This window comes from Papio anubis, chromosome X (assembly GCF_008728515.1).
Source record: "Papio anubis isolate 15944 chromosome X, Panubis1.0, whole genome shotgun sequence".
In the NCBI taxonomy this organism is placed as follows: domain Eukaryota; kingdom Metazoa; phylum Chordata; class Mammalia; order Primates; family Cercopithecidae; genus Papio; species Papio anubis.
In genome coordinates, this window is record NC_044996.1 from 35,721,723 (window position 1) to 35,735,346 (window position 13,624).

A 13,624-nucleotide genomic window follows, 5' to 3' on the forward strand; every position below is an offset into this window, starting at 1 on the left:
CACACACATCTATGTGTCTAGGTAACACATATATATGTATAAAACCTATATGACATATATATGTGTGTGTTACCTAGACACGGGTGTGTGTGTATATATATGTGTGTGTTTGTGTGTGTGTATATATATGTCTAGGTCTTATAATTTCCCTGCTCTCTCTCTATATATGTATATATATATAGAGAGAGATAGGGTCTCACTCTGTCACCTGGTCTGAAGTGCAGTGGTGCAACCATGGCTCACAGCAGCCTTGACCTCCCAGGCTCAAGCAATCCTCCCACCTCAGCCTCCCAATTAGCTGAGACTATAGACATGTACCACCATGCTCAGCTAACTTTTGTATTTTTTGTAGAGACAGGGTTTCACCATGTTGCCCAGTCTGGTCTTGAACTCCCGAGCTTGAGAAACCTGCCCACCTCGGTCTCCCAAACTGATGGGACTACCGGTGTGAGGCACCGCACCAGGCCCTAATTTATATTTTAAAGGATCGTTCATACGACTATTGTGGAAAATGTATTGGATTACTGCAATAGTAGAAACAAGGAGATCAATTAATAGAATAATTGCAGTAGCTCAAATAAGATATGGTGGTGGCTTGAGCCAAGGAGGTAATAGTGGACTTGGAAAGAAGTTGGCATATTTGAGGTATATTTTGGAGGTCGAATCCATAGGACTTTTAGATAAATTGGATGTGGGGGTGAGGGAAAAGAGGTACCAAGATGATGGTGATGGTGGCAGCAGTATTGTAGTGGCATTGTTGAGGGGAGTAGCTCTGATGGCAATAGTATCCTCAGTAACTTTGACAAACAGCATTGGCGCCTTTAGCTCAGACATGAGCCCATGAAACCTTTGTGGGCATTGTTGACATACTAGCTGCTCTTGGTGATGACAAGAACAGGAGACATCATTATTGGAGGAAAATGGCAGGCACCACATGGCAGCCAAACTGACTCATTTATAGAACACATGTAAGATAGCCTCTAATAACTTATTTCTATAAATAGTTGGGAAAAACATAAGAATGGTTATTTATAACTTCTGCAGAGCAGATCAGAGAAGAGTCAGAGATATATAATTTTGTCATTATGATTGTGATCCCGTATTACCCATAGGCTACTTTGACAAAAGTAATCTGGATTACTCATAAAAGAGGTCCCAATCAAATGTATATACTAAATTGTACATTGTCAAATACATGTTTTGGTAAAAATTCCTCCCCAACTATGCAAATATGAATGTTTTAATATTAAAATTACACAAGAAATCTTCAGATACATGCTGATAAAGATTCAAACAATATAGAAGTTAATTATAATTTTCATTAATTTTTTGAGACAGGATCTCACTCTGTCACCCAGGCTGGAGTGCGGTAGTGTGATCTCTGCTCCCTGCAGCCTCGACCTCCTGGGCTGAAGTGATCCTCCCACCTCAGCCTCCTGAGTAGCTGAGACTACAGGCGCACACCCTATGCCCAGCTGATTTGTCATATTTTCTGCAGAGTCAGGGTTTCACCATGTTGCCCAGGCTGGTCTCAAACTCCTGAGCTCAAGAGATCCATCCATCTCAGCCTCCCAAAGTGTTGGGATTACAGGCATGAGCCACTGTGTAGAGTGTCGGAAGAAAATTGATAGTCTTCCTCCAGTCACATTCCCCGACAAGAGATAACCATAATGAATAGTATAGTGAGTTTCCTTCAAAATATTTTTCTTTTATATACATATATATGTATACATACAAATGCACATATATTTATATAGATATTTTTTCATAAAAGCATACTATATTAATCTGCATGTTGCTTTTAAAAAATGTAACTTAATGGAAACCAGAGGCATCTTTCCGTAATATTGCATCTTCTTTTCTTCTCTTCCGTCTTCCCTCTTCCTTCCTTCCCCTCCCCTCCCTCCCTCCCTCCTTCCCTCCCCTCCCCTCCTTCCCTCCCCTCCCCCTCCCCTCTGTTCCCTCCCCTCCCTTCCTTCCCCTTCCCTTTTTTCTTTTCTTTTTGAGATGGGGACCATGTTGCCCAGGCTGGAGTGCAGTGGGTGCTGTCAGCCACTGCTGCTGACCCCTCAGGCGATTCTCCCCACCTCAGCCTCTGGAGTAGCTTGGATTACAGGCATGCATGCCTGGCTAATTTAAGAATTTTTTTTTTTTTTTTTGGTAGAGATTGGGTCTCGCTATGTTGCCCAGGCTGGTCTCAACCTCCTGGACTCAAGTGATCCTCCGGTCTTGGCTTCCCAAAGTGATGGGATTACAGGCATGAGCCACCACACCCATCCCATCTTCTTTTTTAAACAAATGCATAAATTCCATTGTGTGAATATCTTCCAATACATTTAACCAGTTGATGGGCATTCAGTTTTATTTTTCACCTATACTTTGTGCACCTGTCTGAGTGCATCTGAAGGCTACTATTCTAGCAGGGAAAATTTCAACCTGAATTCTAGCAGGTTGAAAATGCTAGATTTTGTTAGATATAAAACCAGATTGTCCTTCAAGAAGAGGGTACCCAATTACACTCCTGCCAGTAGTGTGTGAGAGACCCTGTTTCTTTACACCCTCACCAACCCTAGATTTTATTGATCCTTTTTATGTTTGCCAACAAGATGGGTGAAAATTGGCATTTCATTATTGTTTAATTTATTTTCTCTAATTATTAGGAAATATTAGTAAATATTAATAAATAGTGAGATTGAACATTTTAAAATATATTTACTGTTTGCATATTTTTTTCTGTGAATTGTCTGTTGATATTCTTTACTTATTTTTCTCATGGATTTTTTTGTCTTTTTCTCATTGTTTTATAGGGTCTTGTCAGATATTTAAAGTATTAATCCTTTTCTCACACACTATAAAATCTTCCTTCCTGCTCTGTTACTTGTCTTTTAACTTTGTTTAGGCTGGGTGTGGTGGCTTATGCCTGTAATCCCAGCACTTTGGGAGGCCAAGGTAAGAGGATTGCTTGAAGCCAGGATTTCAAGACTAGCCTGGGCAACATAGTGAGACCCTGTCTCTACAAAAGTTTAAAAAATTAGCTGGGCATGGTGGCACATACTACTTGGGAAACTGAGGTGCAGGTATGGATCATTTGAGCCCAGGAATTCGAGGCTTCAGTGAGCTATGATAGAGCCACTGCACTCCAGCCTGGGTGACAAAGTGAGACCCTGTATCTAAAAACCCCCAAACTTTGTTTTGGTTATCTTTTGTTGTACAGATGTTTTAAATTTTTATGTCATCAAATCTGTCAATTTTTGGATTGTGAATTTGGAGTCTTGCTAAGGAAGTTCCTCCCAAATGAAGATTATATAAAAATATTCTACTGTGTTTTAATACATAATTTTTCATTTTTTCATTTTTTTCTATTTTATTATTTTTAGCTGTTAACTTTATCTCACATAAAAATAACATAAGCTTAATAATAAAGTAAACACCTACGTATCCACCATCCAACTTAAGAAATAGGACATTTTCAATGTCTTAGAAGGCCCCTGTGAGCTCCTCCTCAATTACTTCCCCCTCCCTCACCAACAGAGGCAGTGTCTTGCCTTTTGTTTTAAACATTTCTTAAACAAACAAAAACAATGTTTGTTTTAAACATTTTTAAACAATGTTTTAAACATTGTTTTTTCTTTATATATTAACCATATACATATATTATATTGTTTCATTTTGAGAAAAGTGAGTCTCAAGCACTAAACTTGCTGTGTTAGGAAAGGGCAGTATTGTCACTATTAAATAAAAGATCCCAGAGGAAGAGTCTCTGGGGCACAGCTTGTCTTCTGCTTCCCTGAGAGTTTATGAGAATTCCTTCTAAGGAAATTAGTGGGCAAAGTCATGAGAGCTGCCGTGTCACGCAGTGGAGTGCTGGAGCTGGCTGATGGTTTCAGAAAACCGATATTATATCAGCAGCTTGAAATTGCCCATATATATAGCAGGGGGTGGGGTGAGGGTGGGATTGGAGATGGGGAAATGTTGGTCAAAGGACACAAAATTTCAGTTAGACAGGAGGAATAAATTCGAGAAATCTGTTATACAACATGGTGACTATAGTTAATAACAATGTATTATATATTTGAAAATTGCTGAGAGTACATTGTAAGTATTCTCACCACAAAAATGATAAGCATGTGAGATAATGCACATGTTAATTAGCTAAATTTAGTCACTTCACAATGTGTACATATTTCACAACATCATGTTTTACGTCATAAATATACACTACCTTTGTCAATTAAAAAATAAATTTAAAAAATTGCCCACAATGGAAATGTTTATGTCATTAAAATTGACAAACTGTAAAATAAGAGCTTTTCTTTTCTTTCTATTGATTGACTGATTGATTGAAACAGAATCTCATTCTGTCATCCAGGCTGGAGTGCAGTGGCGTGATCTTGGCTCACTGCAACTTCCACCTCCTGAGTTCAAGTGATTCTCGTGCCTCAGTCTCCCAAGTAGTTGGGATTACAGATGTGCGCCACCAGGCCTGACTAAGTTTTGTATTTTTAGTAGACACAGGTTTCACCATATTGCCCCGGCGGGTCTCAAACTCCTGAGCTCAAGCAATCCTCCTGCCTCAGGCTCCCAAAATTCTGAGATTACAGGTGTGAGCCACTGCACCCTGTCAGGGCTTTTTCTTTTAAGTAAAAAATACTTTTGGATAGCCAGCTAACCAGATACCACTTGGCCTGAGAAACACATGGTTCACAATGGTCAGGATGTTTGGCAAGGCTACAGTGTAGACCAGATTTTGAACATCCTGCAGAAATATGACCGGAGGGAATGGGCTGCTCCATATATTTTAAACTCACCATGGTCAACCTCCAGCTCTTAAGAATAGTTCAAAGCCTAACACTTGAGTGAGGTGAAATTAGAATCCTCAGCTGATCCAGGCATCAGGGGTTATATGAGATCTTGCCTGTTTGAAATATCTTTAATCTATCCTGTCACTTGATTAGTAGTTAGACTAGGTATTTTAATTCTGAAATAATTTTTCTTCAGAATTTTGAAGGCTTTACTCTATAGTCTTTGAGATTCCAGGGTTACATTGAGAAGTGGTTAAGTTATGGTGATTGCATGGTTTAGGTTATGGCAATGGAAGTGAGCAGCTGAGGTAGCTTGGAGGAAAACATCATTGGATGGGAGGAGGTCAAGGAACTAATTGACTAGTGGGTTTTATCGATCATCCATGTGAATGTCAAAGTCACCAAAAATAATGACAGCAGTAGTGGTAGAAAACAAGATAGCAGGACTGTTGGCAAAGCCATAGATGACTGAGGGCTAGATGACAATGGCCAGGTGTGGAGCTGGTGAGTTTTAAGAAATAATGAATTAGACATGGCTGTGAGGACAATGGGCACTTTTCCTCCAACTCTAGTTTGTGTGACTTATGTGGAAGAGAACAGCCTCCACTCGAGAAGGCTTCAGGGAAAACAGTGTCCTCAGGGACATGTGAAGTTTTGGTTAGAACAAAAAGGTGAAGGGAACGTTTAAGGAAGAGGCTAAGGATAGAGCAAAGTTTAATTTGGTACAAACTGAGTTCCAGAAGACATAAAATAATTTGGGAGGGTAAAGAAAGGGAGATATTGGTTTATCATAGAAGATGAAGAGTGTGGTATGGGAATTAAGATTTAAATTATGATAGATGAGAGGTTCGGATGTCTGGTGTGACTGAAGAAAATATGATATGTGTCTTAGTCTGTTCAGGTGGCTATAAGAAAATGCCATTGACTGGATGGCTTAAACAGTAGATATCTATTTCTCACAGTCCTGGAGCCTGGAAAGTCCAAGATCACAGTGCTAGCAGATTCAGTTCTTAGTGAGGGCTCTCTTCCGGACTTGCAGACCACATCCTTCTTGATGTATCCTTACGTGATGGGGAGAGAGAGAGAGAGAGCAAGCTCTCTGATGTAGCTCCTTATAAGGACACGAATCCTATCATGAGGGTCCCACCCTCATGGTCTCATCTAAACCCAGTTACCTACCAAAGGCCCCACTTTCAAATACCATCACATTGGAGATTAGGGTTTCAATGTATGAATTTGGCAGGAAACACATTCAGTCCATAGCAATATGAATGGCACACTATGGAACTGGGGGATGATTGGGTCTATACATTTAAAATTGTTGTAGATACTTGGCCTGGCACGGTGGCTCATGCCTGTAATCCCAGCACTTTGGGAAGCCAAGGTGGGTGGATCACCTGAGGTCAAGAGTTCGAGACCAGCCTGGCCAACACAGTAAAACCCTGTCTCTACTAAAAATAAAAAAAATTATCCAGGTGTGGCGGTGCGTGTGTGTAGTCCCAGCTACTCAGGAGACTGAGGCAGGAAAATTGCTAGAAACTGGGAGGCTGAGGTTGCAATGAGCTGAGATGGGGCCACTGCACTGCAGCCTGGGTGACAGAGCAAGACTCTGTTCCCCCAACCAAAAAAAAAAAAAAAAAAAAAGGCTAGTTATGGTTAAATAAATGATTAATGTTTTAATAGACCTTAATAGTAGAGCTTTAATGTAGAGCTTTAATAGTCAATAATAATTTGCCTTTGTAAAGTCTGAAGCAATTTACAATCACTCTCACTGACAGAGTTTAAAGCAGTCCATTTCTCTATAACCTCATCAAGAGCACTGGTTATTAATTAATGTTTAATCATTCTTATTTTTGCCAACCTGATAGTAAAAAGAAACGATCTCATTGTTTCTACTTGTATTTTTTATTACTAGCAAGGCTGAGTATTTTTAAATGTTTTATTAAAAATTTGTACTTATCTTTGAATTGCCTGTTTGCCTATTTTTTCCTTTGGATTCTCTTTTCCTATTGATTTGAAAGAACTCTATTTTTTATGTATCTTAAATCCTTTAATTTGCTAAAATATTTTCTCTCTAATTTTTTTTTATTTTTAAAAAACTCTTGATTTTTGTCTATGCTGTCATTTGTTGTACAACTTTAGATTTCTATGCAGCGAGAGCTATTGCTTTTTTCACTTTGTAGCCTGGAGGTGTTGTGAGTTGTTTAGAAAGCTTTTCCTACCTCAATATTGTCACATGAGTCTTTTGTATTCTATCCTTCTGTATTTTTTTTTACACGTAGATCTTCAATCCATCTGGAATTCATTTTTGTATATGGTATATCTTAATTTTTCCAAATGAATAAAAAACTGTTCTAACCCCATTTACTGAATAATATTTTTTTCTCTCAGATATAAAACTTCACTATTATCACATATGAACCCCCCAGATAAACATAGATATGTTCTGGATTGTTTTCATTGTTGTTGCTTTATGTAAGTTTTGCTTTCTGGCAGAGCAAGTCCATTCTCATTCTTTTTTTTTTTTTTTCAAAAAAAGTTTTGGAATATACTCTTATGGATGAATTTTAGAATTAATTTTTCATATTTCCAAAAATGTTCTTTAGGTTTTTGATTAAAATTACGTTAGATTTACATGTTAATTTTGGAAGAATTGTTTTATTTAGGCTATTGCATCATCCCATCCAGGAACTTGGTATGCTCTTCCATTTTTAAAAATATTCTTTTATGTGCTTTAGTGAAGTTCTATGGCTTTCCTAATGTAGATTTTCACATTTCTCTAAGTGTTTTGTGGTTTTATTATCACAAATGGATTTTTTTTTTTTTTTTTTTGAGGCGGAGTCTCCCTCTGCTCATGAGCTGGAGTGCAGTGGTGCCATCTAGGCTCACTGCAAGCTCTGCCTCCTGGTTCATGCCATTCTCCTGCCTCAGCTCCTGAGTAGCTGGGACTACAAAGCCAGCCACCCTCGCCCGGCTATTTTTTTTTTTTGTATTTTTTTACTAGAGCCGGGGTTTCCCGTGTTAGCCAGGATAGTCTCGATCTCCTGACCTCGTGATCCGCCCTTCTCGGCCTCCCAAAGTGCTGGGATTACAGGCATGAACCACAGCACCCAGCCACAAAATAGTTTTTATTGCATTTTCTAGTGGATTGTATCATTATACTGAAAAAATATATTTTTGCGTATTCATCTTGACTCCTGTGATTTTAATAGTTTTTATATTATACTTTTCACTTTTCCAGTTAGATAGACTATGATATTATCAGCAAATACATATTCTCTTCCTTTCCAATATTTAGCACTCAGTTTTTTTTTTTTTAATTATTTTTATTTAGACCAATGTGGTGAAAGTGGGTATTTTTTTTTTCTTGTCTCTTAGTCTTGATAGCTCCAACCATAGATGACTTCTAAGTCATAGATGACTTAAATGTAGGCTGGATGTTTCCTGGAACCTTGAACTCAGCAGTAAACTCCTGATTGCCCACACCTGCCCAAACTTGTGCCTAGTACTCATTTCTTTATTTCTGCTATTCAGACTCAAATGACTCAATTATTCTGGTTATTCAAGTTCAAAACCTTAAGTCATCCTTGATTTTCTGTCTTCTTTCCTTGCTCATACTACCTTCATTCAGAAATTCTTCTTGATTTGGTCTCTGTCCCAGTGTTATGACATATATCTCCTCCATTCTATTCTTACTGTCATCCCTTTCAATCTAATTTGACAAACTATTATTTAGGGCCTTTTATATGTCAGGTACAGTATAGAGAGATACAAATGTAAATAATCAAAGTTCCCACTCTTGAGGAGTTCACAAGTAGTAGGGTGATGGTTCTTAAATTTAACTATACTCCAATGTAATGAGTGCTACAATAATTATATGTATAATGAACTATGGTAGCACAGAGGAGGAAGTAATTAGTTCTGTTTCTGTTGAGTTAGAAAGGTTGACATTTGAGCTGAAGCTTTAAAGTCAAGTATTTTTTTCAGGTAGAAATGGAGTGGGAGAAGAGGCATTTCTGGTAGAGCAAACAGTGTAAATATATGCCTTACACATTCATTCAGCAAGCATTTACTGAGTGGCTACTATGTGTCAAGCATTGTACTGGATGTGGGGCTTTAAGAAGTTCCTAATCTTGTGGGCATTGCCTATAGTAATCCGAAAGACACAATCCCCAAAATCGAAATTCCTAAAATGTCAAATCTCTGACATCTAATGGAATCCCCAAACCACAACCACAGATTTGGAATTAGGTGCAATCAAGGCTTCTAAAAGTGAATTTTAAGATGTTACCAATAAAGTTTATTTTTTCTATTCCACCCAATGCATTTGGCAGAAAATTAAGATGAGTGGATTGGCCATGCAGTACAGCAACAACAAAAACTCCAGTTTAAAAATGTACAATTTGTCAGTCGGGCGCGGTGGCTCACGCCTGTAATCCCAGCACTTTGGGAGGCTGAGGTGGGTGGATCACGAGGTCAGGAGTTCAAGACCAGCTTGGCCAACATGGTGAAACTCTGTCTCTACTAAAAATACAAAAATTAGCCAGGCGTGGTGGTGCGTGCTTGTAGTCCCAGCTACTTGGGAGGCTGAGGCAGGAGAATTGCTTGAACCTGGGAGGCAGAGGTTGCAGTGAGCCGAGATCGCACCACTGCACACCAGCTTGGGCAACAGAGTGAGACTCTGTCTCAAATATGTATATATGTCTCATTTGTCTGCATTGATGTACATAGTAGATAAGAAGACATGCAACAGTGTTGTTTCCACCAATGAATGCATGTGGAGTGGATTTCCCCATACCCAGGACAACATATGAGCAGGACACAGAATTTAATAGGGAATGCTCATGTTGGTGTATGTTGAGTTATAGAAGAATTTCAAAAAGAACAGTGCCATGTAGAAAATGAATGTTAACATGTTCTCTGAAGATAGCCATGCCCTAAAAGAAAAAAAAAAAAGGCAGCTATTTATTGCCATGCAAGATTTCAAAATATAGTTAATGATTGTGAAAGTTGATCAGATCTTATGGACTACCTCTATGCGATTGTCCATAATCTGTCCCTGTAATACACTTTTTCATATGTCAAATTTTCTTTTTAGTTTAGTTCCCCCCCCCCCCACTGTTTTAAATTGTCAGCATTATTTTTTACAGTTCCCTATGCAATGTATTTTATCTTCACATCATTTCCAATACTGGAAGTATAACTTGTGTAAAGACTTTTAGAGAGTTCTAATTCGTTTTATACCTTTTTTTTTTTTGTGCAAATTTGACTCCATGAAAGTACATTATCACAACACAGACTTTGTGTGTACACATCATGCATGTATATAAAACACTGAAGCTTCCTCAATAAATAAAGAGATACCCTTTTTGTATTAAATACATCTACATTTGTGAAAGATAGTTTGTCTAGATCTCAGCTCTTTGGGTGACTAAATATGTAGTGGTGACTTCTTGCAGTTTTTGATAGATCTCGTCAAAAGACAGGTTGTCTGTCATGATATTTCAGTTGAATGAAGTTATACAAGTGATTTCTTTATGAATAGTTTGTCTGCTTAAAATTTATACCCATGTAACTGTTGTTAGTATCCCTAAGTGTTTATGCTTGCTAAATTTTGTATTATTATTATTGCCTATTTTATGGTGTAAACTGACCTATGAAGTGTTTTGTTATGTTTTTATGTTTTTCAGATAAATCCCCTTTCAGGCCAGGCGTGATGGCTCATGCCTGTAATCTCAGCACTTTGGGAAGCCAAGGTGGGCAGATTGCTTGAGCTCAGGAGTTTGAGACCAGCCTGGGCAACATGGTGAAACCTGTCCCTACAGAAAATACAAAAATTAGCGGGGCACGGTGGTACAAGTCTGTAGTCTCAGCTACTTGGGAGGCTCAGGTGGGAGGACTACTTGAGCCCGGAAAGTGGAGGTTGCAGTGAGCAGAGATCGCTCCACTGCACTCCAGCCTGGGCAACAGAGCGAGACCCTGTCTCAAAAAAAAAATCCCTTTAAAAATGTAAATAAATGTCTTTTAAATAATTTTTTTAAATTATTTTTTTCTAGAATTAGATTTTTAGGATTTTGGTCTTTTGGGATTTTAAACTTTAGGGATTTTGTTATTTTTATTTTTTACTTTTTGTTTATTTTGGACTTTGGGGATTTTGATCTTTCAGGATTTCAACATTCAAGATTATGGCATTCAGGATTGTGTGTTTTGGGATTGTGGTCCAAACTTTCTGAGGGAGATGCAGACACATAAACAGATAATCACAATAAGAAATTATGTAGAATACAAATTATTCTTCATTACATAAGTAAGTTCAAGCGATCGCCTTATGGCCAAGTATTTGGGTTGGAAGCTATATATGCACAATACTAAACAGTCTTAGCCAAATCTGACAAGTTTTTCAAAACATGTTTATGACTGGGTTTGTAACAGACTTTTTTCTTCCCTCAAGGCAGGCACTTTATTGTTGAATTGGGGGAGGGGGATTGGTTTACCTATCCAATGACAGGATGCAGTTCATTTATTTGTAAATTTAATCAGCAAGCATCTGACGGCCTATTGCGTGCCAGATATTGTTAGACCTTGGGAATACACCAAGATATAAGACAAAATCTCTCCCTTTAGAGAGCTACTTATCAAATGGATTCGCTGGCACACAAAAATATAGTCATAATACAATGAGCTAAAAACTGTGATGGAACTTTGCATTTTATATTATTGGAGGATGTATGAGAGATACTGAAGCCAGCCTTTGCAGAGAAGGTACCAGGGAATATTTCCTGAAGGTGATCTCTGAGTTCAGTGTTAAAGAATATGTAGGAATTAGGCTGATGAAGGGGATGGGTGTGACCGAAGCATTCTTAGAGAGAACACCAGCAAAGGCAGGGAGATGAGTAGTATGGTGCAAGTGGAGGACTACAAGCAGTTTGAATTGCCATATCATGAAATGCAAGGCAGATAATGGTGAGGAATTAGATTAGAGAAGTAAGAGATTAGATTACGGACAGCTTTGCGTACCATGTTATAAAGTTTGAACTTCATCCTTCAAGTGAAGGGGAACCATGGAGAGGTTTTAAGGAGGGAAACTACATGATCAGATGTGCATTTTGCAACCATTGTGTTAGCTACGTTGAGGGTAGATTTGAATGGGCAAATTTAAAATATGGAGTAGGATTGGCATGGAACCTAAAAATTCATGGTGTCTTTGGGGAGTAGCATAGGCTAGTGTGGTGCTCATTTGGGGAGACCTGGAGAAGAATGACAGAACCTTGAAACAAAACGGCTTATGGCCAGATTGTGAAGGATGTTGATTGCCAAGCTAACCAAGGAGCTTGAATTTGGCTTATGTGACACGGCATTTGCTTAGTGATTCCACCTATATTAGATGTGAAACTCAAACATCTCTACAAATACTACTCTGTTTGTCAAAAACTGAGTTTTTGGATTTGCCTAGTTACTTCGTCAATGGTGTCTGACCTTAGAATCACAGGGACTTGAGGACTTTAAAGTAGTATATCTCTACCTGGAACAGTATGTACTTAACTTCAACCAAAGCCAGATTCCTTAAGAAAGTAGGTGAAAGAGTAAGGTAATATACTTTGGAGGAAATGGGGGATTAAATGGCTGTCTCCATAGAATTGGAGTTTGGTCTTGATAACTTAGGAGCATGTTGGGGCAGGCTAGGCAAGGATAAAGGGAAAGATAAACAGAAGTTTCAGTTGTGGCATGCTGTGGCTGCAGCCAGGGACCTCGTAAAAACCCCTCCTTCCTTTTTAAAAGGTCTATTAGAAGAGTTATTAGGGTGGAAAATAGGGGGAACTCCAGTAATTGGTTGATGTTCTTAATAGTTCAGGGAGGTTTCCACTTCAATATAATTGGTACATTGTCCAGTATATTGAATATCCTTTGCAATTCTATGCTTTCTAAAAGAAACATCTTTTTTTTTTCTTTTTTTGAGATAAAGTCTTACTCTATCGCCCAGGCTGGAGTACAGTGGCACCTGACTTCCCAGGCTTGAGTGACCCTTCCACCTCAGTCTCCTGGGTAGCTGGTAACACAGGTGCTCACCACCATGCCTGGCTAATTTTTTTTTTTTTAAATAGACAGGGTTTTGCCATGTTGCCCAGGCTGGTCCTGAATTCCTGGGCTTGAGATTTGCCCTTGTCGGCCTTCTAAAGTGTTGGGATGACAGGCGTGAGACACTGCACCTGGCCAAAAGAAACATCTTTGGCTTGGCTCAGGGATGGTATCGTGACAGCTAAGGCTCAAGATATTCTTCGAGACTAGTAAACCTCTGGCTAGGAGGTTGTGAGGAATCCCATTGGTTGGTTAGGATGTGTTACACAGGGCAGAGGGCATTATGAGATATTCTGCCTCTCTAAGATTAATCTGGAAGAGCCCTTTCTATTTACCACTCACCTAAATCCAGATGGGTGTGTGCCTGCCTAGAAGGTTAGATTAGTTTGATTAGATCTAGGTTCCTCAGAGTTGGTGTAATGTCAGAAACTAAGGGAAGTTTATGCTAGTCACTTAGAATTGCTGTATTGAGGTCACAGTGTTCTGGAAAGTTAAGAACATAATATTTTTCTTCCTTAACAAGGGCACCACGACATTAGGACAACCTGTTAATCATTTGGGAAAAAAGAACCTTACTTCATATATTTCACCAAAATAAATTTCAAATATATTAAATACTTAAATGAAAACATTAAAATATTAAAGTACAGAATAATATGTAGATACATATTTATATCATATTTATATGTTGAAGACCCTTCTAAGCATGAAAGCAAAACCAGAAAACATAAAAGGAAAAAAAAGTC